Source organism: Spea bombifrons, chromosome 1 (assembly GCF_027358695.1).
Source record: "Spea bombifrons isolate aSpeBom1 chromosome 1, aSpeBom1.2.pri, whole genome shotgun sequence".
Lineage (NCBI taxonomy): Eukaryota > Metazoa > Chordata > Amphibia > Anura > Pelobatidae > Spea > Spea bombifrons.
This window is the reverse complement of record NC_071087.1, coordinates 89847518-89873764: the sequence shown is the minus strand read 5'-3', so window position 1 is coordinate 89873764 and position 26247 is coordinate 89847518. Positions and strand designations below refer to the sequence as shown.

Below are 26247 nucleotides of genomic sequence, written 5' to 3'. Positions count from 1 at the left end.
TCTCCATTTCTGAGTTAATATACATAATAAACTCTGTATTCCAAGACAGACAGACAGCAGATTAGATCCATTCAGCGTTCTAGAGCTTGTATTATACTCCGGAAAACTTTTATGGGATGGCCTCGTGTCTACAAGTTGAGCAAAGAGCCTTTATAAGTGTTATGTCTATATATTTTAACCATAGTATTTGGACTACTATACTTAATAACAGTGTAACTAAATCAAATCAATTGTAAAATGATTTTGTTTAATATTCGCATTGTCTTCTCATATGTCTAACAGTTTCTCATACACCGAGGAGTTATATCCCTCAGGAGAACAATATCCGCGTGTTCGCTGGTTCAGGTATGTATATTGCTACATGTAAACAGTACAGTAAATAAAGCATCTGATTACAGCCTCCATTGGCCTATCGGGACCATGCCCAGAAATGGAGAGCAGAGTATGTTTACAGCTCATTACGTATGGGATGCATGTTTTTTTTGAGGATCCTCACCTATTTTTTTTGCCTTCATGTTGTGTTACATTTACAGCATTACTAACTCCTTATATAAATGCATTAAAGCAGTTTCTAAAGTGTACGGAAGCTCATATCCGTAGCTCATATTATAATGTGTATTATTATAATGTATTATAATTATAATGGTGATATCTCGTTTGTCTCACAGAGTAACAGAACTTACAGTGGAGGTGGCCGAGGATCCTGAGTATAGGTATAATATTATTGTACTATTGTATTGCATAAACCTTGGTTTGTTTTTCTCCATTGATTGCGATAAGCAATTGAAATGGGTGGTTTAATGTTTGCTTTTTATGAAAGTACATCAGATCAGTTTCCAACACCATCCTATTACATAGCTGGTGGACTGAAAGAGATTTGGGAAAGCATTGTTAAGAAACCCATCTATGGAATCTGTGTGTCTCGGTGTTGATGATGTTTAATATGTTCTCCTGTGTCCAACAGTTTCCCAGACGGAGAGGAAGATCAGACATACGCTGAAGATCAAGTCGTTAACTGGTATGGATATATAGCAGCGCATTTAATGTGGTAGTTTTTAAGTAAATTAAACATCTGATTATGGTTTCCACTCTGTAGAGTATTTGTGCAAAAATGAAGACGGATAATTATGTCCCTTCTAATTTATGGCATAACAGTGGTACTATTAGACAGGGAATGTACCTGTTACTTAATGGGTGACTGTGCTGCCCAGCGGTTCTGCGTAGTGAGAATGCAGGGAATACAGGGAAAGTGATGCCTGATGAGAGTCCGGACTGTCATCTATTAGCAGGAGCCAACATCATTTGATTGACAATGACACATTTATTTTTAAACAATAAATTTAAATACCAGTTTATTAATATTAATGGATTACTGTGAGTTTTGAAAATATTGTTAGCATTAACATTGCTAGTCATGCTTCTTGCTGCATTAGATTCTTTCCTCCTTTCAATAGTCATTAAGTCTGGTTGGGTGATTGAGAATCAACTATTCTATTGCTCACTACAGTGCCGTATGATTTGGAGTCAGGGAGTTTGTCTAGTAGAATGGGCTAAGATAACACATAAAAAACATACAAATAAAAATATTTTGTAAAAAAACAATACTTTTGAATGACACTATTCATGATGTTATGTAATTACTAATGACTAGAATTCCTCAAAGCACACCTTATAGCGCATTAACGCTGTTAAAGTTCAGGTTATGTTATTTTAACCTGTTTCATAATGGTGGTGTCTCATTTGTCTGAAAGTGTCCAACAACAGAAAGAGGAGGTCACCGAGGATCCTGTATTTATTTGACTATATTAAGTCATAAACCCCATATCACTGTGTCCCCTGTTTCCATGTTCCTTGTGTAAATATAAAAATATATACACATAGAAGCAGTCATGTGTGATGCATGGTGACAGTTCTAGATATGGACTACTATTATGCATGGTGACAGTTTCTAGATATGGACTACTATTAACAAAGTATAAACCCCACTTTTCATTGTTGCTATGTTTTTCTCCTTTACACCTATTAATAATTATAAAGAGAGGTTTAATTTTCTAAATTAATATAATTACATCAAATTGATTTTCAGCCACATACCATTAGAAACTTGGTGGACTCAATAACTGTGAAATTATTTTGTTTAATAGTTATATTGTCTTCTAATTTGTATAACAGTTTCTCATACTCGGAGGATTCAGATTTCTGGGACGAGGAATATCCCTGTCTTTGCTGGGACAGGTATGTATATTGCAATGTGATATGAACTTATATGATACAATGGTGCTACATTGTAAGCAAATAAATGATCTGATTAGAGCCTCCTTTGGCATACAGGGATCCCGTCCATAAAATGGAGGGCAGAGAATTGTGTACATTATTTACAGCTCATTACGTATGGGGTGCAGCACAAGCACCAGTCCTATTGCATGTGTGCCATACCTATCCATCATCTAAAAATGCGTTTTTTTTTATTTTTTTGCCCTCCTGTTATGTGTACGGCATTACTAGGACCTTATATAAATTAATGAAACTGTCCCTAAAGTGTAAGGAAGCTCATAGCCATCGCTAACATTAGAATGTGTTAAGCTATTTTATCATTGTGGGATCTCATTTGACAGTGGTGGGATTCAGCGGGAAATTACCAGTTTAAGCGAACCCTGTGTTGGTGTTTCCATGTTGTGTCCAAAATAATAAAAGTTCAAGTAAAAGGATTGCTTTTTAATTGTCATTTTACTACACAAAACTAATGCCATATGTGTACTAATTTGTCTTACAGTTATACATTATCAGAGGAAAACGAGTCATCCGATGTGGAAGATCCGTCTGTTTCCAGGTAGGTGTATTGCAGTATGAGGGATTCATAGATGGTGCTACATTATAAGCAGTTGGTGCCATCACTGGTCTAAAGTGATCCTGTTTAAAATTGGAGGGTTTTGAGATAATGAGTAACAGATCTGGTATATCACGGGTAAATGGGTAAATGTTGGTGCTGCTAAACAAGGTGGACCACAAGGAAAAACTGTTTGATGCGAGTCAGATGGCAGGTCAGGTAGCAGAAGCCAGCATGGCTAGCCCGGTGTTATAAAGAAAGGCCATGTACAGGTCCTGCCACTGTCTCTAAAATGTTCCATTTTGCTGATTAATCAGAAAAGCTGGAATGCTTTTAGAAAGTTCAGCTTTTTATATTTTAGCCTTAACGGATATTTTGTGATATATGTGACTAACACACACTTTATTGTATTAACTTTTCTTTACTTTTTATGTTTGTCTCTCTTTTTCTCACAGTATCCCAGATCAGGAAAATGATTCTACCAAAGATCCTGTCTATAGGTGTGTATATTATTATAAATAGGTGTGCGTATATTGGTTTTCTATTCCATAAGCTCTATTGGTTTGTATGTTGGCAAAAATGCAAACTAGAATGAGATGGACAAAAGTCCAACTCACAAATTCATTTAAGTGGCACTAAAATATAACAAAATACATTTCTAACCACCAGCTTAAAAGTAATAAAACAGTGTACTGTGTACAGGAGAATGTCCACCTTACAATAACTTATGCATTTGGGGTTTACTGTACCAGGGAAGGCTAATTAGATTTCTTTCGGTGGCAATAAATATCATTTTAAAAGTACAATTGAATGAATCATAAATCATTTTATTTTCTTAAGTTATCACTAACTCATAAACCATGTATGTTATTTCTACCGTGCTTTTTCCCTTTGGTATCAATAAAAACAATTTAAGGGGAGTTTGCTGTTTAAATGTTATATAATCATACTAAATCAATTTACATTGTGTATATGTGCCTTACAGCTTCACATACTCGGATGGAGAAAGCTCCGTTGAGGAGGAGCTCCCTGTTTTTTGGTAGGTATTTTGTGAAATGAAGCATGGAGTTTAAGTAAATGAAATGTGTGTTTGGTGCCTGCACTGGGCGCACACACCTCACATTATATAGTGTATAACGGCAACTTTATTTTTTAATTATTGTGGTGTCTCCTTGTCCTTGTCCCTAAAGTGTAAGGAAGCTCGTATCCATAGGTCAGATTAGAATGTGTTACGCTATTTTACGATTGTGATATCTCATTTGACTCACAGGGTAACAGAACCAGAAGGGGATGTGGCCGAGGATCCTGTATATAGGTATAATATTTCCATACTAAAGCATATGTTTTTCTCCATTGGTAAAAACGCAATCTAATTGCATGGAATCAAACCACACATATAAAGTCAGACATTTTTAAGTATGTACTTATCTGAAAAGATTTAAATCTTAATGAATTCTTGCTCTTGCCTTAGACTCAGGATAATCATAAGCCTGCTTAATGCAAGTTTATATCCCCTATATTGTATTAACCACTACCACAATTGCTGGGTAATTGATCTACCCCCATTTCCTTAAAGCCTCGGATCCTCTAGGGTTAGTCTGTGGTCTCTAAATGTTTTATGTACGCTTTAGATACAGTAGAGATAACAAAAGAAGGAAATCACATTCCTAATAGTATAAATAGTATCAAAAGTATTTAAAAGTAAATATCTGCTGGAATAATTTTGTAATGTTTTGCCCACTTTTTTCTATTTGAGAATTCATAATATTATGTAGTTTGTAAGAACTAGGATTCCTCAACAGGCCCTAAAACGCAAGCGAGGCTTATAAGCAAAGCTCAAGTTATATTATTTTTGACCTCCCATTTGTATTACAGTTTCCTACAACACAAAGCGGAGGTCACCGAGGATCCCGTTTATAGGTATGTCTTTTATTATTGTAAGGCATAAACCCTGTGTTGATGTTTCCATGTTGTGTCCAAAATACAAAAGTTCCAGTAGGAGGATTGCTTTTTAATTGTCATTTAATTGTACAAAATGAATGCAATATGTGTGCTAATTTGTCTTACAGTTATACATTATCAGAGGGAAACGAGTCATCCGATGTGGAAGATCCATCTGTTTCCAGGTAGGTATATTGCAGTACGAGGGATTCATAGATGGTGCTACATTATAAGCAGTTGGTGCCATCACCGGTCTAAAGTGATCCTGTTTAAAATTGGAGGTAATGAGGTAATGAGTAACAGATCTGGTATATCACGGGTAAATGGGTAAATGTTGGTGCTGCTAAACAAGGTGGACCACAAGGAAGAACTGTCTGATGCGAGTCAGATGGCAGGTCAGGTAGCAGAAGCCAGCATGGCTAGCCCGGGGGTAATAAAGAAAGGCCATGTACAGGCATTTTTTCTCATTTATCATGTTTTTTTATTTCAGTGGCAATAAATATGTTTTTTAAAAGTACGATTGGATGAATCATAAGTAGTTTTATATTCTTGACTTGAATTACTAAGGCACACACCATGTATGTTATTGCTACTGTGCTTTTGCCCTTTGGTACCAATAAAAACATTTTAAGGGGAGCTTGCTGTTTAAATGTTATATAATCATACTAAATCAATTTACATTGTGTATATGTGTCTTACAGCTTCACATACTCGGATGGAGAAAGCTCCGATGAGGAAGAGCCCCCTGTTTTTTGGTAGGTATTTTGTGAAATTAGTTTAAGTAAATTAAATGTGTGTTTGGTGCCTCCACTGGGCGCACACACCTCACATTATATAGTGTATAACGGCAACTCTATTTTTTATTTATTGTGGTGTCTCCTTGTCTCACAGTGCCCCACAACAGGAAAATTATTACAGCGAAGATCCTGTTTACAGGTATGTATAGTAACCCCTTAACTACAATTGACGTGCTAGGGACATCACAAAAAAACTCCCTTTAAAGACAACAGATGTGCTTGGCACGGCAGGGGGACAGAGGAGCTTAGAAAGCACTCAACGATTGCTGCAAAGCCTGGATATCGAGGCATTCAGCAAGAAACAAAAAATGTGCAGGGTGCCATGCGATCATTCTTCAGATTGATCACATTCACCATATGGAAGAGCACTAGATGTTTCCGAACAAAAATTGGGTCATTGTTAAGCAAAGGCAATACTTTATGCTACCTGAAGCACAATTGTCTTCCACCTTCTCTCTTAGGTCTGTTACAAGCCTTAAGCAATCAACAAGAGTAAGAGTTTGTTTGAGAGTGTATGTGAGTGAGCAAGTGAGTGTGTGAGTGAGAGTGTGTAAAGTTGCAGAGCAGAACATTTTTTTATTGCAGTGGCACCTATCCTATATAAGAAATCTTGCTAAATGCTTTTCTTTCCATTTGAAGTAATTTTATATTTAGGACTAATAAATATTATTTGATATATAATTAACTACATTTTGTAGACTTACCTACATTATTGCTATGCTTTTGTCCTTTGCGACTCAAAAAGTACAATGGGAGTCTGCTATTTAATTATTATGTGTAAGGGAGAAATTGTTCTCTATCAAATAAAAATATTGCTAAACATAGCATTTTTGTAGTGGCAACTATCCTGTATCTAACATCAAAAGCTAAATTACATGTTTTTCACAATGACTTATTGTTTATATTTTAGTGTCAATAAGTATTGTTTTACAAGTACAGCTGTGCAAATAATAAATACGTACAATAAACAAATACAAATGTTTTAATGGGAAGTTTGCTATTTAAATGTTAATTATATTATTAATATTATAATACCAGATTATATTGTATACGACTTTGTCTCACAGCTTCACATACTGCGATGGAGACCGCTCAGATGAGAAAGAGCCCCCTGTTTCCTGGTAGGTATATTTCAAAATGTGAAATACAGTTTAAGCAAATTAAGCATCTGATTGGTACTTCCCAAGGCAAGATTAAAGAGCCTTGAGCCCTGGATCGTCTTCCCCTTTTTTCTTTTATCTTGCTTGTCTGGTTTTAAGTGTTACTGTATACATCTATTTTGCACCCACCAACCCATACACATACACACATGCACACATAAACAGTAGATATGCACATACATACATATATACATAGTACTTACTGCACTCTCCACTTCCCTCCTGTATGCTCCTTGTAGTGTGAACCACCCTAACTAATACAGCGCATTTGGAAACAACATACATTTGCGTTATTACATTATCCTGTTAGATACCTTGATAAACTTGGGAATTCCTTGTCCCGTTGATGATGGTATGCTATTCAGGTACCATGGAAGCAAAGCAATGGCAAATAATGATGCTCTTTCCTCCGTACCTTACCATTAGGATGATGTTTTCATGTTGGTACGTGGTACTCTTTTTGTGCTATATGTATCGTTAGATGTTCTTTTCAAACAATTCAACCTTACTTTCATCAGCTATTTCCTTTGTGGCTCTAAAATACACATTGACTCCCGTTTCATTGAATGGACTCCAGGTTTTCTAACTTCTGACTCCAATTATCTTTTGTTGAAGTGATTAGCCTATTGTTTCACATACCTTTTATAACACACACACTGTGACTGTTTGAATTATGTATATCTACAAGAACAATACAATGATTTGTGTGTCATTAGTTAAAACAGATTGTGTTTGTTCATTATTATAACTTAGATGAAGATCATATCATATTTTAGGACAATATATATATATATATGTATATATATATATATATATCATATATAAGTGTCAGAGTAATTATTGATTTTGCATACTGATTTGTCTAACAGTATCTTAGAATTGGAGGACAGAGAGAACAAGTTGGAAACATCATTTGTGCAAGATCTTCGTGGAAACCGGTATGACACAGTGTAAGCCAAACAAATGTCTTGGGACAATGTAATTAGAGTTTAGGAACAATCAGTACAAATGATCACATGATCAACATGCTAATTTTTATTTAATTTCTGAACTATCATACTATCATACAGACAGAATATAAAAAAAATATTACATTCATAATTACCGTATTTATCGGCGTATAACACGCACTGGTGTATAACACGCACCCCCATTTTTGAACAAAAAAACTGAACAAAAAAAACTTCATCAGAATCACTGCTATCTGGGAAACCACACACACACAGTAAGACACACACACAGTAAGACACACACACAGTAAGACACACTCACACTCAGACACACACAAACTCAGACACACACACAGTAAGACACACACACTAAGACACACACAGTAAGACACACACACACAGTAAGACACACACACACTGACACACACACACTAAGACACACACACACTGACACACACACACTAAGACATACACACACTAAGACATAGACACACACTAAGACACAGACACAAACACAAACAGACTCAGAGACACACACAAACAGACTCAGAGACACACTCAGACACACACACTCAGACACACACTCAGACACACACACTCAGACACACACTCAGACACACACACCCTAACCCCCCTTCTCAGGATCTCCCCTCTCTCTCCCTAACCCCACCCCGGTCACTTACCTTCAACTCCTGTGTTGGAAGCGTGAGGCGTTTGTCTCGGGTGCCGGCGCTTCACTCCTGAGCGCCGGCACCCGAGACAAACGCCTCACGCTTCCAACACAGGAGTTGAAGCGCTGAGGCAGGCGGCTGAGGCTGAGGCAGGCGGCGGCGGCTGAGGCTGAGGCAGGCAGCGGCGGCTGAGGCAGGCGGCAGGCGGCGGCGGCTGAGGCTGAGGCAGGCGGCGGCGGCTGAGGCAGGCGGCGGCGGCTGAGGCAGGCGGCAGGCGGCTGAGGCAGGCGGCGGCGGCCGCCAGCAGAGGAGTCCTGGATTTCTGTCAGTCAGGGGGGCCCGAGAGTTGCCGAGCGGTCGTCTTCAGCAACCGCTCGGCACCCCTTGGGCCCCCCGACTGGCAGAACTCCAGGGCCCGGTCGCAGTTGCGACCCCGGTAATTCCGCCACTGGCTCTAGGATTTATCGGCGTATAACACGCAGGTAGGATTTCAGCTTCATATTTTAGTTAAAAAAGTGCGTGTTATACGCCGATAAATACGGTAATAAATGTAAATATGAAAGTGTTTGGAATTCGGTGAAAATAAATGAATGTGTCATTATTTCTTATGGTTTGCAGTTTTAGAGTGAGACCATCTGTGGCTACAAAAGGCATCTTCACTCGTCTGCAAAAGAGACTTGGACTCCTAAAAACATCTGGGAAAAGGTGAGTGACAGTCATGGTACCCTTCAAATCCACTCACTGTGTAAAATGTATGAATACTGCCTATTTGATAAGAATAGTGTAAGCTCTACAATAGGTACTGGCTTGGAAACTATTATTTACTGATGGGTGGGTTGCTGAGCACCAGCTTGGCTCTATCTCCTCTACTATTGCTGTTGAAGATGTTTCGAATAATAACGCATATTTCTTTTTCCACATTACGTTCACTATAAGGTTTGCCATTTACTTAAATGGGCCCCATTGACATCAATTCAGTCCACAGACTTTAAGGAAGACTTGACGTAGCTATGGGTTTGTAATTGCAAACAACTCACAGGTTAATGAATCTGTAAAATGTGTTGCTTTTTCAACTCCATGAACTCTGCCGTAGAGTATATGCTGAGTGGGTTTTTAGAGTAAACATGCAAGTTGCGCTTTTGTCCATTACATTAATTTTCTGAGCTAAAGAGCATAAACTGCCATTTAATACCTTCAAGTAAATGATGTATTAACATTAATGGAACATACAAATATTTCCCATGAAAACATTTATATAGTATTGTTCCAAAAACCTTTGAAACTTTCTTAATTTTGCTTATTTTTTTTGTTGCTATTTCTCATTCACATTTAAAAGAACAGAAATAGTCCCTTATACTAGCTAAATGATCATAATTTACCTTCTAAATGTATGTATGTTATGTATGCCCAACAAGTTGTCACCTGCAGAAGACTTGTGAAAAGAATTATCTTCTTAGTGTAAAAGTATCATAGAATATTATACAGACAGAATGTAAAAAAATATTACATTCATAGTCAAATAAATGAAAGTATGAAAGTGTTTGGGATTCAGTGAAAATGATCACACGCTCAAGGCCACATTAATATTATTTTTCTGTCATTATTTTTTTGTCATTATTTCTTCTGGTTTGCAGTTGTAAAGAAAAAACATCAGTGGCATCAGGGGGCATCTTCACTCGCCTACAAAAGAGACTAGGCTTCCTAAAACCATCTGGGAAAAGGTGAGTGATTTAATGAAATGGTACCCTCCAAATCCGCTTACTGTGTAAGACTTATAAATACTTTCTATTTCATGTACAAAACCCCTATGTGACAGTAAAACAAACAAAAGATAAATAAAGTGCAGCGCTCCGTTTGTAATAACTCTATATTAATAGTGTTATGCAGTTTTGTATTATATACAATTGAACATGTCCCAGCAGACCCTGCAGGGGATATCCTGTCCACCCGAGGGCTGTACTCAGTTTTGTTGCCAAGGTTTAGGCAAGTTAGTTATTTTGATGGGAAAACCAAAATTACACTGTTATACAGGCTGTACACTCACTACTTTACATTGTAGCAGAGTGTCATTTCTTCAGTGATGTCACATGAAAAGATATAATAAAATATTTACAAAAATGCGAGGGGTGTACTCGCTTTTGTGAGATACTGTATATGAGCTGCTAACCATTTTTATGAACAGTTGCTTGTTGTCCATATCTATATAGAAATAAAGTTAATAAAAGTACTGAGGTGTAGAAATGCTTTTTTTTACAGGATTGCATTATGATCTCTTCTTTTTTTCAGATCCCGTACCATCTGCTGCATCCCCATTTAGGATGTACATTTTCATGTTATTGTACGTGGTTTAGTATTAATAAAGTTAGTAGTGCTAATTAATGTGTGTTTTTTGAGTAGTGTAAATAATGGATTAAAAACCTTACAAACAACAAGAACATGTTTACAGGTATTGAACACCATTCTTAGTTTTGCCTAGAGGGAACTTGGGATGGCTGAACCTTATTTCCTAACTTTGTGAGGGTGTTTATATGATGGTATCTGGGATGAGGTGCACTGGGCTTTTCCAGTTTAATATAGATATCATATTTGAGGGCTTAAAGACATGCTGACATTGCAACAAAGCAGAAAAAATGGAAACAACATGCTGTAGCCCCCTTTTTTCCACTTTGTGCACGGTAGAGGGAATAAACCAGATACATTTAAAATACAGTATATCTGTAACTAACCCCTTCACCCCATAAAGAAATCCCCCATGTCATTCCCAGTGGGGGTGGTTAAATTAAAATAAATACCATTGGGAGAGGCCCTTCCTCCCCACACATCTGCCCACTGTGGTTAAAATATCGAAATCCCCTTTGAGGAGCACAAACCCAATCCTAAACCTCCTCAATCCCTTCCCTATCACTTCCTTGTGGGAGGGAGGGGATTGTAAGAAAAGAACATTAAAAATAAACCTACCTATCATCTGCAGGGAATAGGATGGATTAGTTGTAGATAGTGTAGTAGATGTAACATTGTGGCCATCACAGCCTGGGCAAAATTGATGCAAAATAATACATGCTTGTTGAGGGTCTTCCTAAACCTTTTCTATTAGCGAGGGAAGGTGTTTACCCCTAGATATCCTACATTTCTTAAGTGCATCATTTTGACATTTTGACATGAGCTTGGATGCATTGGTAAAAATAGTTGCAAGCAATTTATGAGTTAATCTGCAAGTGAAGACTCTCCTGCAAGTGCAACTCTCCTGCGGTTGAGTGTATACAGGTAAAGATGGGAGATCTATTTTGAGTTGCCAATTGTGAATATACAGGTCTAACTTGTGCCATTTTTCTACTTGCACAAACTTGTGTTTCATTTGTTGTGGAAATCAAACGTTGTGCTGACCACCAGACTTCTTTGAATGTATAAAAGTTTATTCCGGATACAAGCAGCTGCAGGGAGATCTGCAGAAATCAGGCAGATCTGCCATCTTTACATTTTCACACACCGTTTATACATTGATAACAAAAGAAAATTAGTAAACTCCTACTAAAGGCTGGCACACTTGTAATATCTCTGGGTTTACCATAAAAGGCAAAAGCCTAACCTACATAACATTAATATGTATGATATGGGTGGGGTTTCAGTTATTTAAAGCAGACATCCTGTGCCCTGAAGTTGACCCCGAGTCTACACTTATGGTCATGCCCGGACTGGGACAAAAAATAGGCCGGGGCATTTAAGCTTGAGCAGCCCATTTTTATTTATTTATTTATTTATTGTTAAAGCCCACCCTTTATGTACCATCTTTGCATTTACTCACTCATTCACACAAATCATTAACGCATTCATTAATGCAGTCTCACAAATCATTCAAGCAATTCATCCACTCATTTATTCATTCATTCTCATACGCATTCACACTACCCCCTCTCCCCATCTTATCTGCCCTTTCTCACTATGTTCCCCCTTTTCACTATGTACCTCCTTCCCCACTTCTCAATATGTACCACCTCTCACTATCTATCGGCTGCATTCACGTAGGGACCCTTAAGCCCGCCGCAACTGCGACCGGGTCCGCCACTCTAACGGGCCGGGAAGCCCCCACCAGGGCCGGCCTTAGGGGTCTGCGGCCGCACAATTAAATTAAAACATCGGGGGTTTTTTTAACTTTATTTAACATCCTCCATGTTAAATAAAGTTAACAAAAACTTTATTTAACATGGAGGATGTTAAATAAAGTAACAACAAACCCCCCCCCCCCGATGTTTTAATTTAAACCCTGTGCGGCCGCACACCCGTAAGGCCGGCCCTGGTGGGGGCTTCCCGGCCCCTTAGAGTGGCAGACCCGGTCACAGTTGCGGCGGGCTTAAGGGGCAGGTGCCCCTTATGCCCTGTGTTAATGCGGCCGTAGAGGCCGCAAAGGCCCAGTCAGTCCGGTCCTGACTGGGCCTATTGTAAGGTAGGAGCCTGGAGCTGCAGCTCCATCAGCCCCTAAGTCAACCCGGAACTGCCGCGGCCCAGCCCACCGGGCAAATGCCCGGTGTGCCCGATGGCCAGTCCGGGCCTGCTTATGGTCCAGTTTCTCACCAGCTAATTCAGTTTGTGTAATTTGACCTATGCACTCTACCATATATATCATGTTCCTCACCAGAACAATACTACCTCCCAGTGCATCAGACTGTTATCACCAAATTGCAGAAAACCGTTAACTTCTTCCTACCAACACGCTCCACATCCTAAGATTCCACAGTCCCCCCCTTTCATGCTTTAAAGATTCCATGAAGCATGACTCTTAGGCATTCACCCATTGTGTTTAATACATTTGTGGGCAGCCAAATCTTGGTCAGCGTCATATACAGATAATAAACGTGTAAATTCTTGGTTTGTAATTTCTTGAGTATTTTTGATATTAGAGTCTCCATTAGCACTATGGGGACATTCATGAAGGGTCTTATCAATTAGAACAGGGTAATGGGCATTGGGCAATGGGCAATAGACGAGGTAGCAGAATTCCAACATTCAAGGAGTAAAAGCTTCAATACTGCCATGGAGGCAAATATGGTTGTGGGGAAAACAGCCCTATAACCAAACCATAGAAAATTTTTGGATCCTAACGCACCAAACCAACTACTCATTCCCCACTCCCCAGAGGAAATTATTAGTGAATTTTGCATTTTGCGTACTTCTTGCCTAATCTCACTAACCGCTAGGGTAACATTTTGAGAGAAATCTGGAACATAAGTGCAATATTCAGAGCCCACTAGTGAGCATAATAGCTAAAATAAAATCAAGAGCCATACATTTCTGTATGGCACCCAATCGTAGTGCTTGCATTTCTGCTGTAATACTTGTGAGAGCGTTTTCTGTTTAATTGGCCACAGTTTCTAACATGATGGTTAAAGCTCTGATTCTTGCCCAATTATCTTAGACCCCAGTGGAAGGAATTATTATATTCATGAAATTATCCCAGCTACCCATAATTTCTGAAAACGTGGGTTTGTCTTTATGGTGCCTTTTAGTTCTATGAATCCCAAATACAACTATTGCTCTTTCTTTAGTATGTCTTATTGCAGGGAATATGTAGGCCACATAACATGACAATTCTCAGGTAATCTAGGAAATGCGTGATTTCCACACACCTGATAAGACCCATTTAATGTCACATAAATATGTGCTTTACCTATAACCCATAACCCAACATCTTCTTCCCATGCAATATTAACAAGATGTACAATGACACCTGATTCCTGCGCTTACTTGTGACACTTACGAGTTCCTACAAAAATACCTCCCTCAATATTTGTACGTTCTAAACACAAACCCCCAATGGTCTGAACTAATGTTATTCTTCCTCATTTCTCTTTGAAGAATTATAAGACTGAACATACTCAATTTAGTTTTATGACATCCAAGCAGGGCCGGCCCGACAATAGAGCCAAGTGGGGCAACCGCTCCAGGCGGCACTTTTGAAGGGGCGGCACTTCGCCGCCCCAAGCCCCCTTTTTTTTTTAAAGCGAAAGAGAGGGGCGCCGAGTGGTTTTCGCTTACCAAGCTGTCAGTACCCGCTCGGCGCCCCTCTCTCTCCCCTCTGCGGCGAGTCTCCCTGTTCGTTCTCGGTGCCGGCTTGTAATGCTGAGTGCCGGAAGATTTCCGGCGCTCAGCATTACAAGCCGGCACCGAGACCGAACAGGGAGACTCGCCGCAGGACTGCTGAAAGGTAAGTACAAGGGGGCGGGGGGGCGGCAGGGACGGAGGGAGAGGAAGGGTAGATAAGGGAAGGGGGGGGCGGCATTTTAAAATTCGCCCCAGGCGGCATTTTGCCTTGGGCCGGCCCTGCATCCAAGACATATCAAAAAGGGAGGGTAAGGAGTTTTAGGGAGACCTGGGAGTAGAACTTGAGTCTTATTTCTAAATCCTACCATTCCATCAATACAATAGTGCAATATAATGGGTAGGGTATAAAAAGGAACAACCCTGTCTGAACTATGAGGCATATGAATACAAACATAACATTGCACATTCTCAACATAACTATTGGTAAGAACAATATAAGAGTTCCGTTCATAACACTGAAATAGAATAACAAAGTTAGACTTTTTTAGAACTTCCGGTTTTCTCTGTGTTCAAATACATGTTAATTATACACTCTAAATAAGCAACATAAAATAAAACAAAACAAGTATCTGAAATATAAAATTACTAGGAGAATATCAGTCTTTTAAATCTTTTGGGGAGGAGCAAGCTTGCAATGGGAGATATGGATCCAAAAAACAAGTTCAGAAATTTCAACAGCAGTCTGTGTTGTACATAATACTTGATAAGCTCCTTTCCAGCGTGGTTCCTTTGGAAACTGTTAATAAGGACCAAGTCTCTAGATTGGATATGGTGCACATTTTTCTTCATATATTGTTGGCTGTACAGATTTGACCTGTAGATGTCGAGACTCCAAAGCTTTAATTAGTGGCATATCCACATTGTCCTCTTGTATGCAACTTAGATTTTGATAGCAAATCAAGATACTCTGGTCAACACTGGAAAGGCTAGCAGGGGTCTTGGGGTGGCTGCAGTCTGATTATTACCCAGTCCCGACCCACCTGGGTCTCAGTCACACAGCACTCACACAAGTTCCAATATCCCTGACCTAGGTCACCTTAAACAACCTTATTATTAACGTTTCTACATTCAAAGTAAAAAGATCCCGTCACCAGGAATATCTTACCCTCCAAGGGAACAATACCACTCGCAGGAGACAGCTTTTTACTTTCTGATTGAAGAGGATGGTAGCTCATGCAATAAAAATGAAGTAAAATATGTCATACACAAATGTATATACCTATAAAAGTGCAAATTATTTCTGTATGATGCAAATGTAAAACAGTTTTTAGTGTTATGTTATGGATATCCATCTGTTACATCATGGAACTGCATAGGTGAAGAGCCCTGCCGCCTAAATAGCGCGGGGTGACATGTAGTTGTGGGGATAGGAGGTTTTGAGTTCCCACAGAGGTCAGCTATTGAGTATATAGCAGGGGTCATGGAATTGCATAGGTGAAAAGTGTGGAACTAAAAGGGTTTGCCTATTACGGTTCATGTCCCATCAAGTCATAGAATTATTTATAAATGTAATTGTTAGAGATTTCTTATGTGGAATACTGGGAATTGTCAGAAATCGTTAAATAGCTTACTTATTACCAAACTTTTAAACGCTAGTGTATGTACGGAGTGTGCGTATTCAGTACTTCACTGTTTATAATGTATGTAGTCAGGCCGGCCCTACCATGGGCATAAAATATATGTATGTCCATGATATGTACTTTCTGTATTCAAGCTTCCTAAAAGAATCATTTTTTCCATAAGTTTGTTCGTTTAGAGCACTGAAAGAGGAATTTAATCACAAAAGAAAATGTCTTGCTTTAATGGTAATATACTGGATCTTAACCCTTTTCATAACCTTTTTGAACTGGCGAAAGAACAAGCTGGAGATGACATCTTGACCTTTTTTTAACACTTCTAAATAGTTTGTGATATTTTAAGACACAGACAGCTGGCCTCAGGATACAAGATTTCTAACATCAATACATTTCATCAAACGCAACTAAGGACCTTTTGGACTTTAACCAACAAAACCGTCTCTCGCCATTTTTTTATGTGCAGGATTTGGGATCAATGCCCTCTAAATAATTGTATGTACGGTATGTTCCATGTTGCATGCCATAACAGTAGAATGAAAAATGTCTACTTTACCCACATGAAGCACCAGCCTGTCTTTACCGCAGCTCTCCCCCGCTCAACTCCGCTTCCTGGAAACTTGGGAGTTGGGACTTATCTCCCAACTTTACCGTGTACATCAAATAAGAAAACATGTATGTTTCCATATCTTCAGACAAAATATAAGCCTTTTATGTAGGCAAACCAAAGTGGCTGCTGGAGTCTTTTATTCCGATCATCTCTACCAGTCGGTAGAGCCACATTTCACCACATGGCATACCATGGAAAACCCCATGCACAAATACCTATAAAACAAGAAACTCTTGTTTGTGTTACCTGTGGTATAATGTGTCTAGGTTTTTTATGTGACGCTGGACATTGGTGCATTGGGAGACTTTTAGAGCCTGAGCTCTGTGCTGTATATTTGAAGCCATCCATTGCCAGGACCTGGACCACAGAACACCCAAGAATACTCCAGCCCCCCCTCCACAATTTCACTTACGTCCATGTTTTGCCTTGCTGTGTTATCTAAACATAAGTGTGACGTCTCATACTGCAAGCTGGTTATAATCAATAAAATTAGATAAACTTAAAAACTGTCCAACCCTCACTAAAATATAAATGGGTAAATAATATGAAAATTTGGGTTAGCACACCCCTATATCAAAAAAATAGTGTGTGTGTGTGTATGCCTGTGTTCAACCACACCCAGGGCCGGCCCAAGGCAAAATGCCGCCTGGGGCGAATTTTAAAATGCCGCCCCCCCTTCCCTTATCTACCCTTCCTCTCCCTCCGTCCCTGCGGCCCCCCTCCCCGCCCCCTTGTACTTACCTTTCAGCAGTCCTGCGGCGAGTCTCCCTGTTCGGTCTCGGTGCCGGCTTGTAATGCTGAGCGCCGGAAATCTTCCGGCACTCAGCATTACAAGCCGGCACCGAGAACGAACAGGGAGACTCGCCGCAGAGGAGAGAGAGGGGCGCCGAGTGGTTTTTGCTTACCAAGCTGTCAGTACCCGCTCGGCGCCCCTCTCTCTCCTCTGCGGCGAGTCTCCCTGTTCTCCTCTCTCTCCTCTCTTTCGCTTTAAAAAAATAAAATTAAAAAAAAAAGGGCTTGGGGCGGCGAAGTGCCGCCCCTTCAAAGGTGCCGCCTGGAGCGGTTGCCCCACTTGGCTCCATTGTCGGGCCGGCCCTGATCGCACCATATGCTGTGACGTTAATAATGTGAATGAACGTTTTTTTTATGTTTTAATCAATTGCTATCTTGAGCATAAGATTAGTATCTGTAACACTTATGTGTTTTTATTCAGCCTGTCTGGTTAAAGTTAAAGGTGTTTTTTGTTTTTGGATGCACCGTTGTCACATGGGTGATTATGAGGATCCAGCTAACAGTGACGGACTTAACACTTGACATATATGGCTAACAATTTTTTTTGCCCATAATACTTATCACCATCCACAAGCAGCGCTCATTGGAATGATGATAAATAGCCGGATCTTCTTCTGATGGAGGATACAATCCCTTCTTTCACCACTTGCATGGGAGTACATAAACATGGTGCCGCTCAACCAACAGTCATTTTAGAGTGAATCATTGGGTGAGAAGTGGGTTTATTTATTGCCATTTTCAGGCTTGCATTGGGGTTTCTGTATTATTTAAATTTAAAACGCCATCCATTGTAGTGCAGCCAACAAAATGAAATGCATTTGTGGGATTCATCAGTTTTAGGCATATTGACTTAACTGTATTTTATTTTACTTGTACATACAGCCGAATATATAATCATTCCAATGAAAACACATAATGTGTGTATGGCAGAGGTATGGCTTTGGCACAAACTAAACTGAAACATTTCCATTAAATTGGACTTATTTGAAAAACATAGTTCTGTCTTTACATTGCTCTGAAACACATGAGAATGAAAACCATGTATAGGCATTGCATTAGAAATCCATTAAAATGGTTTATTAATGTCAGCAACAACCAATAAAACCAATACAATATCATAAAGAAAGGGTAAAGTATTTCATGCTGTGTTAAATACTAATGTTTCAATTTGTTTCAGTGGCGTCATGTTTTTATAGTCATAGCCATCCATCTAAGTGAAATATTAGGTTCTCTTTATAAGCACTTTATTCTAGGCTTCATTGGAGAATATTGAAAATCAAGGTAAACTAAGTAAATAAACTTGGATGCAGTAGGAAGGTCCCATTCCACTTTCAGTGATGGTGTCAAATAGATGGGACACTGGGGTTTTTCTATCATTTTCTGTCATTGTCATATATGATCCGATACATTTTTGAAAATATTGTGCTTTTTAAAATAGTTTTAGTTTTTGCATAATAGTTTTTTAGGATAGCCATTTGTATGTGTTCTAGCGCTGTTATCTTAGCCCAATCTCCTGACTCTTTATCTTACCGTCTTTGGTAAATAAAATAATGAATTGTTCTGCTGGATCCTGTAATGAAAGTCCATGGAGGAAGGAACACAGAATCAGCTCAGTGTGGTGGTTGTGTTGAGAAAGTCACCCAAACTACACAACTGACAACAATCTGACCTCCAGGTCAGGAGATAATGGAAGTTTTGGTCAATTCTAGTCTACATTACTGTATACGGTGCTGTATTTTATGCTCAAGTTGAAAAGTATAATTCTCCATGGGTCTACTCCTTTAAAATGTTTGTTGTTATTCCTTCTTTGGACAATGATTCTCTCGAGATTTGCTGAGGCGCTGCGGCACTTATGTATCCTGGATAGGTAGGGGGTAAACCAAGAAGGAGACAAAAAAATGACCCTGCATTTATAGGAAGAATGGAAAAACAGTGGGTAGGATCAGGGGCGTACCTAGAGTATTTGGCACCCGGGGCGGATCCTGTATGTGGCACCCCCCCACACTTTAAAACTACCTGGCCGAAACTGAATATGACCCCCCCACACACACCATAAAAAAATCTAACACTTTTATTTAAAGTAAGTAACACACCAAAATAGGACAAAACAATTAAATAACTATATATATATATATATATATATATATATATATATATATATATATTATATATATATATATATATATATATATATATATATATACACATATAATTGTTAACAGCAATCACATTCCTATCATGCCCAGGCATACCCAGATTCCAGGAGGCACTCGCAGACTTGGCATGATAGGAGTATGATTGCCCTATCTACCCCTTCTCACTCCCTTCTGCCCTATCTACCCCTTCTCACTCCCTTCTCCCTATCTACCCCCTCCTAACTATCTACCCTCTCCCTCTTTGAAGTTCACTTACCTTTCAGGAGTCCTGCGGTGGGGGTGCAAGGCCTCTGTCTCCCAGCTCTGCCACTGTATAGAACAGTATAGAGTGATGGGAGTTATGATGTACTTTTAGAGCATAATTAGATCATGAAAAAGACATTGGAAATGGTACAGCATAACACCCATCACTCTCACACACTTACCAATCCACACGTATACTAATCCACACGTATACCAATCCACAAACACATACCAATCCACAAACACATACCAATCCACAAACACATACCAATCCACACACATACACCAATCCACACACATACCAATCCACACATATACTAATCCATACACATACCAATCCACACACATACCAATCCACACACATACCAATCCACACATACCAATCCACACACACATCCCAATCCACACACATACACCAATCCACACACATACCAATCCACACACATACACCAATCCACACACATACACCAATCCACACACATACACCAATCCACACACACATACCAATCCACACACATACACCAATCCACACACATACACCAATCCACACATATACACCAATCCACACACATACACCAATCCACACACACATACACCAATCCACACACACATACACCAATCCACACACACATACACCAATCCACACACATACACCAATCCACACATACCAATCCACACACATACACCAATCCACACACATACACCAATCCACACACATACACCAATCCACACACATACTAATCCACACACATACCAATCCACACACATACCAATCCACACACACATAGCAATCCACACATATACTAATCCACACACATACCAATCCACACACATACACCAATCCACACACATACACCAATCCACACACATACACCAATCCACACACATACTAATCCACACACATACCAATCCACACATATACCAATCTACACACATACTAATCCACACACATACCAATCCACACACATACCAATCCACACACATACCAATCCACACACATACCAATCCACACACACACCAATCCACACACATACCAATCCACACACACATAGCAATCCACACATATACCAATCCACACACATACCAATCCACACACATACACCAATCCACACACATACACCAATCCACACACATACACCAATCCACACACATACACCAATCCACACATATATACCAATCCACACATATACCAATCCACACACATACACCAATCCACACACATACACCAATCCACACACATACACCAATCCACTCTCACTGTATGCTTTCCTACCTTTCCTCTTTTCTCCTTACAGCTCCTTTTCCTTCTCTTCGCTCCTCTTCTTCAGTTCTTCTGTCTTCTCTATCTTCTTCCGGGTCAGAGGGCACGGACAGCGGTGGGCGCGGCTTCAGTGTTGTGCGCCGGGATCTAACAACAAACCCCGGCGCACAACAGCTGTTGCCGCGCGGATCGCAAGGGAGCGGTATCGGAGGTCTTTAACAGACCTCCGGCTCCCTTGAGTGATTTTAAGCCGGGTTCAAGGAAAATCCTTGAACCGGCTTAAAATCACTCAAGGGAGCCGGTGGTCTGTTAAAGACCTCCGATACCGCTCCCTTGCAAGCCTGCTCCTCCAGCGGCGGACATTACTGTCCGTCTCTGGAGGGGTGCCGGGTGCCGGCAAGTTGGCACCCCCTGATGAGCGGCACCCGGTGCGGACCGCCCCCCCCGCCCCCCGCTAGGTACGCTACTGGGTAGGATAATGGTAAGGCAAAAATGATAAAATTGTATTCTCTAAATAAATGTCTCTTAATTGGCTTTAACAGAATATATATGCGTGTGTATTGTACATATTTCACTTATTTTGTCCTGGGCATACCAATTTATATTTTTTTCCTAAACTCCCTATTTATGTTTTTTTTGTTGACAAGATATCTATCTATATATATATATATATATATATATATATATATATATATATATATATATATATATATAGATAGATATCTTGTCAACAAAAAAAAACATAAATAGGGACATCCTATATGTAATTGAGCCTTCATTTAAAAGAAATAATGTTTCAGCTGCAGCTTTAAGGCAGGTCACATGACAGCAGAATTCTGTGCTAGGGCTCTATGACGTCACCCACGCAGCACCTTGGAGCCGGTAAAAACAACTGCTTTGAATCAGGCTTTGCTTTCTTGAGCAAGTGTAAGTGCCAGTCTTTCCTTAGGGCAAATATCCTGTCCTTTATTGCCCTATATTTGCTTTTAGTGATGGATAATTATTTGTTCTTCCCTCTGTGCTGTTTCTCTCAACTTTTCTTTATCTTTCTGCTATAATATTTGTAGTTTAACAGGACTGATTCTTCTATATGTATTTTGATCACTCAAACCTTTACTTCATCTGCCCTGCAAGAAGCTATATAGAGTCCTTAGTAAGGGTTTCTCTCCTATATTATTGTTGCTGCTTCATATTTACCTTATGGTGAAACTTAATGTGTGTTATTTGTGCTCTATCAGGATCTATAGAAGAGCATTTTATGGATTTTAAGTATATCAGGGGTTCACTTGGAGTTAAAGATTAATAATATATTTGATGGGGGTTATATATACATATAATTTATCTGGAATTAATATATATATATATATATTTCATCTGAGATACAAAACAACTTAATGATTTTTTTTAAATATGTGTAGGTTATTTGCAAAATAAACGAAAATGAATGAAATTCATAGGAAAATGGTGAGTCTTATTTTTTATTCTTTCACTTTGATTCCTGAGGGTTTTTTTGATTATTCAAAAAGCATCTGGTATGTAAATTCAGCTGGGTTATTATTATAGTAAAGGTAGTCCATAGGTATACATCCTGTCATCTGGCATTCCTTTGGGGCTGATCAAGGTATATACTGATAAATCGCCCTTTATAAATATAAAACTTTGGGACAGGGAAGGGCTGGTACTAATTCTATAGTTGGTCCGGTTTATTGCTTATTTTGGAATATAATATAATCTGAGGCCCTATTTCCATTAATGTTTCACTTATTTTCTGATTTGATTTGTGTATTATTTATTTTCAGCTCCACGTTTTTCAGACTATATACTAATAATATAAACTATTCTGACAGATTGAATAGATGTAAAAACCAAGAGTTTTAATTTCTATCATTCTTCTCTTCTTCTAGAGTTTGAAGTTTTGCTTCATTGAAGGTATGTACCTCCACGTTCCAAAATCATGGGCGTCTTCATTACACGTGACATATAATGAGTGTCACGTGATGTCATTTTCAATGTATCTGTTACATTCCCCAAATCATGCCTTTTACAGACGTATGAAATGGTGTTTATTGATTATCATGCTGAATATACTGTATACTATATTCTAAATGAACATTATGTGTAACACACAAGAGACGACCCCTACAGATTAGATTTTTCCTCCCCAATAATTTAGCCCTTCTTTCTTATTAAGTTACTTGTTATCGTTGCTAGATTGAGCCATGAAACCACTGTGAGGGAGATAAGTTCAGCAAACTAAACTGATTAGATATGATGAGTTTGCCATGCTTTACTACGCATTTAAATATTACATGAATATATTCTGTTACCTTTAAACTAAACCCATTGAAATACATTGAAAAGAATCAATAATATAAATGTCTGTTTTGATAAATTAAGGTATCTATTAAAAGTTGTGATGACAACTGTGCTCCATTAAGTCATTATTCTAGTAAAGGTCTGCTATTTTTACAACCAGAATAGTCATATGTACCTAAATTTAAGTAATTTTATTAGTTGTAATGTAACGAAATTATTTGGTTTGTTTTTCAGAAGATTCTTCAGGAACCAGGTAAAATACAATGTTCCTTTTTAATGGGCATGGGAATAACGCAGCGCATCCAAACACAGACCATGAATAAAACCATTATCAAGCAATAATCTGGCCTCGCTAGAAGAGGCACCACTTTAAAGGTAGAGATAGGGCGAGTATCAATAATAGCCACTAGGTTTAGCAGCTCTGCGCGTATAGGATATACATTTCCACCATCCCCAAACAGAAGCATTTGGATAAGACATTGAGAGCAAAATGACCTAGAATTACACCCAAACTGCACATTTCCTTAGAGAATATGAGGGACTAAATCTAAAAACATCTTGAAGACCCTTGTGTTACTTAATATGCTTTTTATAATATGAGACAGACATTGGTGACAATATTGTGTATGCAGGTTATGCAGGTAGAGATGGCTTCATACAAAATCATTTTATAACGCTCCCCATTTAGGTTTCTGTTCACTAAACTCTGAGTACTTGAGTCGGCAATTAACAAGTACAATTTGCTAATTACTAAAAGCCAATCGGCAATTATGACAAAAAAATCACCAATAAACCTAACTGCAGGAGAGTACAATTTTTACTGGAACACTGGAATCATATGTTACATGATACTGCTCGCTTTTAGTTATTGTTCTTTTTGGTCAGAAATGGAAGCATATCATCTGTGAACATGAAGTGATTGGTGGAGAGACTCATAAAAATATCTAAAACAAAGATTTCCCTGCATTTCAGAGAATTTCAGATTACATCTCTGAATTTTATAATTAATATTTATATTATAAATATTTATATTATATTTTTGATGTCTCATTTGTCTCACAGTGTCCCACAGCTGGATAAAGCAGTGACCTACGATCCGGTTTATAGGTATGGACTACTATACTAAGGCATAAACCGTATGTTTCATTGTTGCCATGTTTTGATACTTAATAACAGTGTAACTAAATGAAATCAATTGTAAAATGATTTTGTTTAATATTCGCATTGTCTTCTCGTATGTCTAACAGTTTCTCATACACCGAGGAGTCATATTCCTCAAGAGAAAAATATCCGCGTGTTCGCTGGTACAGGTATGTATATTGCTACATGTAAACAGTACAGTAAATAAAGCATCTGATTATAGAGTACCTTTACAGCTCATTATGTATGGGATGCATCTCAACCACCAGTCCTAATGGAGGTGCAGCACACCTAACTAGGATTTACAATCTGTAACCTGTTTTTTGGGGGATTCTCACCTATTTTTTTAGCCTTCATGTTGTGTTACATTTACAGCATTACTAACTCCTTATATAAATGCATTAAAGCAGTTTCTAAAGTGTACGGAAGCTCATATCCGTAGCTCATATTATAATGTGTATTATTATAATGTATTATAATTATAATGGTGATATCTCGTTTGTCTCACAGAGTAACAGAACTTACAGTGGAGGTGGCCGAGGATCCTGAGTATAGGTATAATATTATTGTACTATTGTATTGCATAAACCTTGTTTTTTTCTCAGTTGACTGCGATAAGAAATTGAAATGGGTGGTTTAATGTTTGCTTTTTATGAAACTACATCAGATCAGTTTCCAACACCATCCTATTACATAGCTGGTGGACTGAAGATTTGGTAAAGCATTGCATGAGACCCATCTATAGAATCTGTGGACACAGTGTGTCTCTGTGTTGATGATGTTTAATATGTTCTCCTGTGTCCAACAGTTTCCCAGACACAGAGGAAGATCAGACATACGCTGAAGATCAAGTCGTTAACTGGTATGGATATATAGCAGCGCACATATTGTGGTAGTTTTTAAGTACATTAAATATCTGATTATGGTTTCCACTCTATAGAGTATTTGTGCAAAAATGAAGATACATTCTGTGATTTTTTTGCTATTAAAAAATAATATATTTTTAACCAATAAATTCAAATACCATTTTATTAATATTAATGCATTCCTATGAGTTTTTAAAATATAGTCCTCTATTTTTGTTAAAACAGTTCAAGGTTTAAAATGTTATATGTTTTAGCTGTCTTATCTTAGTCCAATCTACTATAGATACATTCTGGCTCCCTATCATTCTTGCCTTTTGGTACCGTAGTCACATAAAAAAATCTCATAAAACATTAAATGCTGTGCGCTACACAGTAATGGCGATTAGCATTAACATTGCTAGTCTTGCTTCTTGCTGCATTAGATTCTTTCTTCCTTTGTATTAGTCATCAGGGAGTTTATCTAGTAGAATGGGCTAAGATAACACATAAAAAACATACAAATAAAAATATTTTGCAAAAAAACAATACTTTTGAATGACACTATTCATGATGTTATGTAATTACTAATGACTAGAATTCCTCAAAGCACACCTCATAGTGCATTGACGCTGTTAAAGTTCAGGTTATGTTATTTTAACCTGTTTCATAATGGTGGTGTCTCATTTGTCTCAAAGTGTCCAACAACAGAAAGAGGAGGTCACCGAGGATCCTGTTTTTAGGTATTTATTTTACTATACCCCCATGTCACTGTGTCCCCTGTTTCCATGTTCCATGTGTAAATATAAAAATATACACATAGCTGTAGTCATGTGTGGTGCGTGCGGTGATGCAATATCCAGTTTATAGG

The 26247-nt window shown here is 38.6% G+C and overlaps 1 long non-coding RNA gene across 1 annotated transcript; it reads left to right on the top strand.

Annotated features, from left to right (window-relative positions):
* Positions 1-22406: 22406 nt before the first annotated feature.
* On the top strand, positions 22407-25089 carry LOC128474194 (uncharacterized). Its single transcript, XR_008346324.1, has 6 exons — positions 22407-22542; positions 22983-23007; positions 23629-23647; positions 24457-24501; positions 24642-24704; positions 25045-25089. It is a non-coding gene; the product is annotated as an uncharacterized LOC128474194 (long non-coding RNA).
* Positions 25090-26247: the final 1158 nt, after the last annotated feature.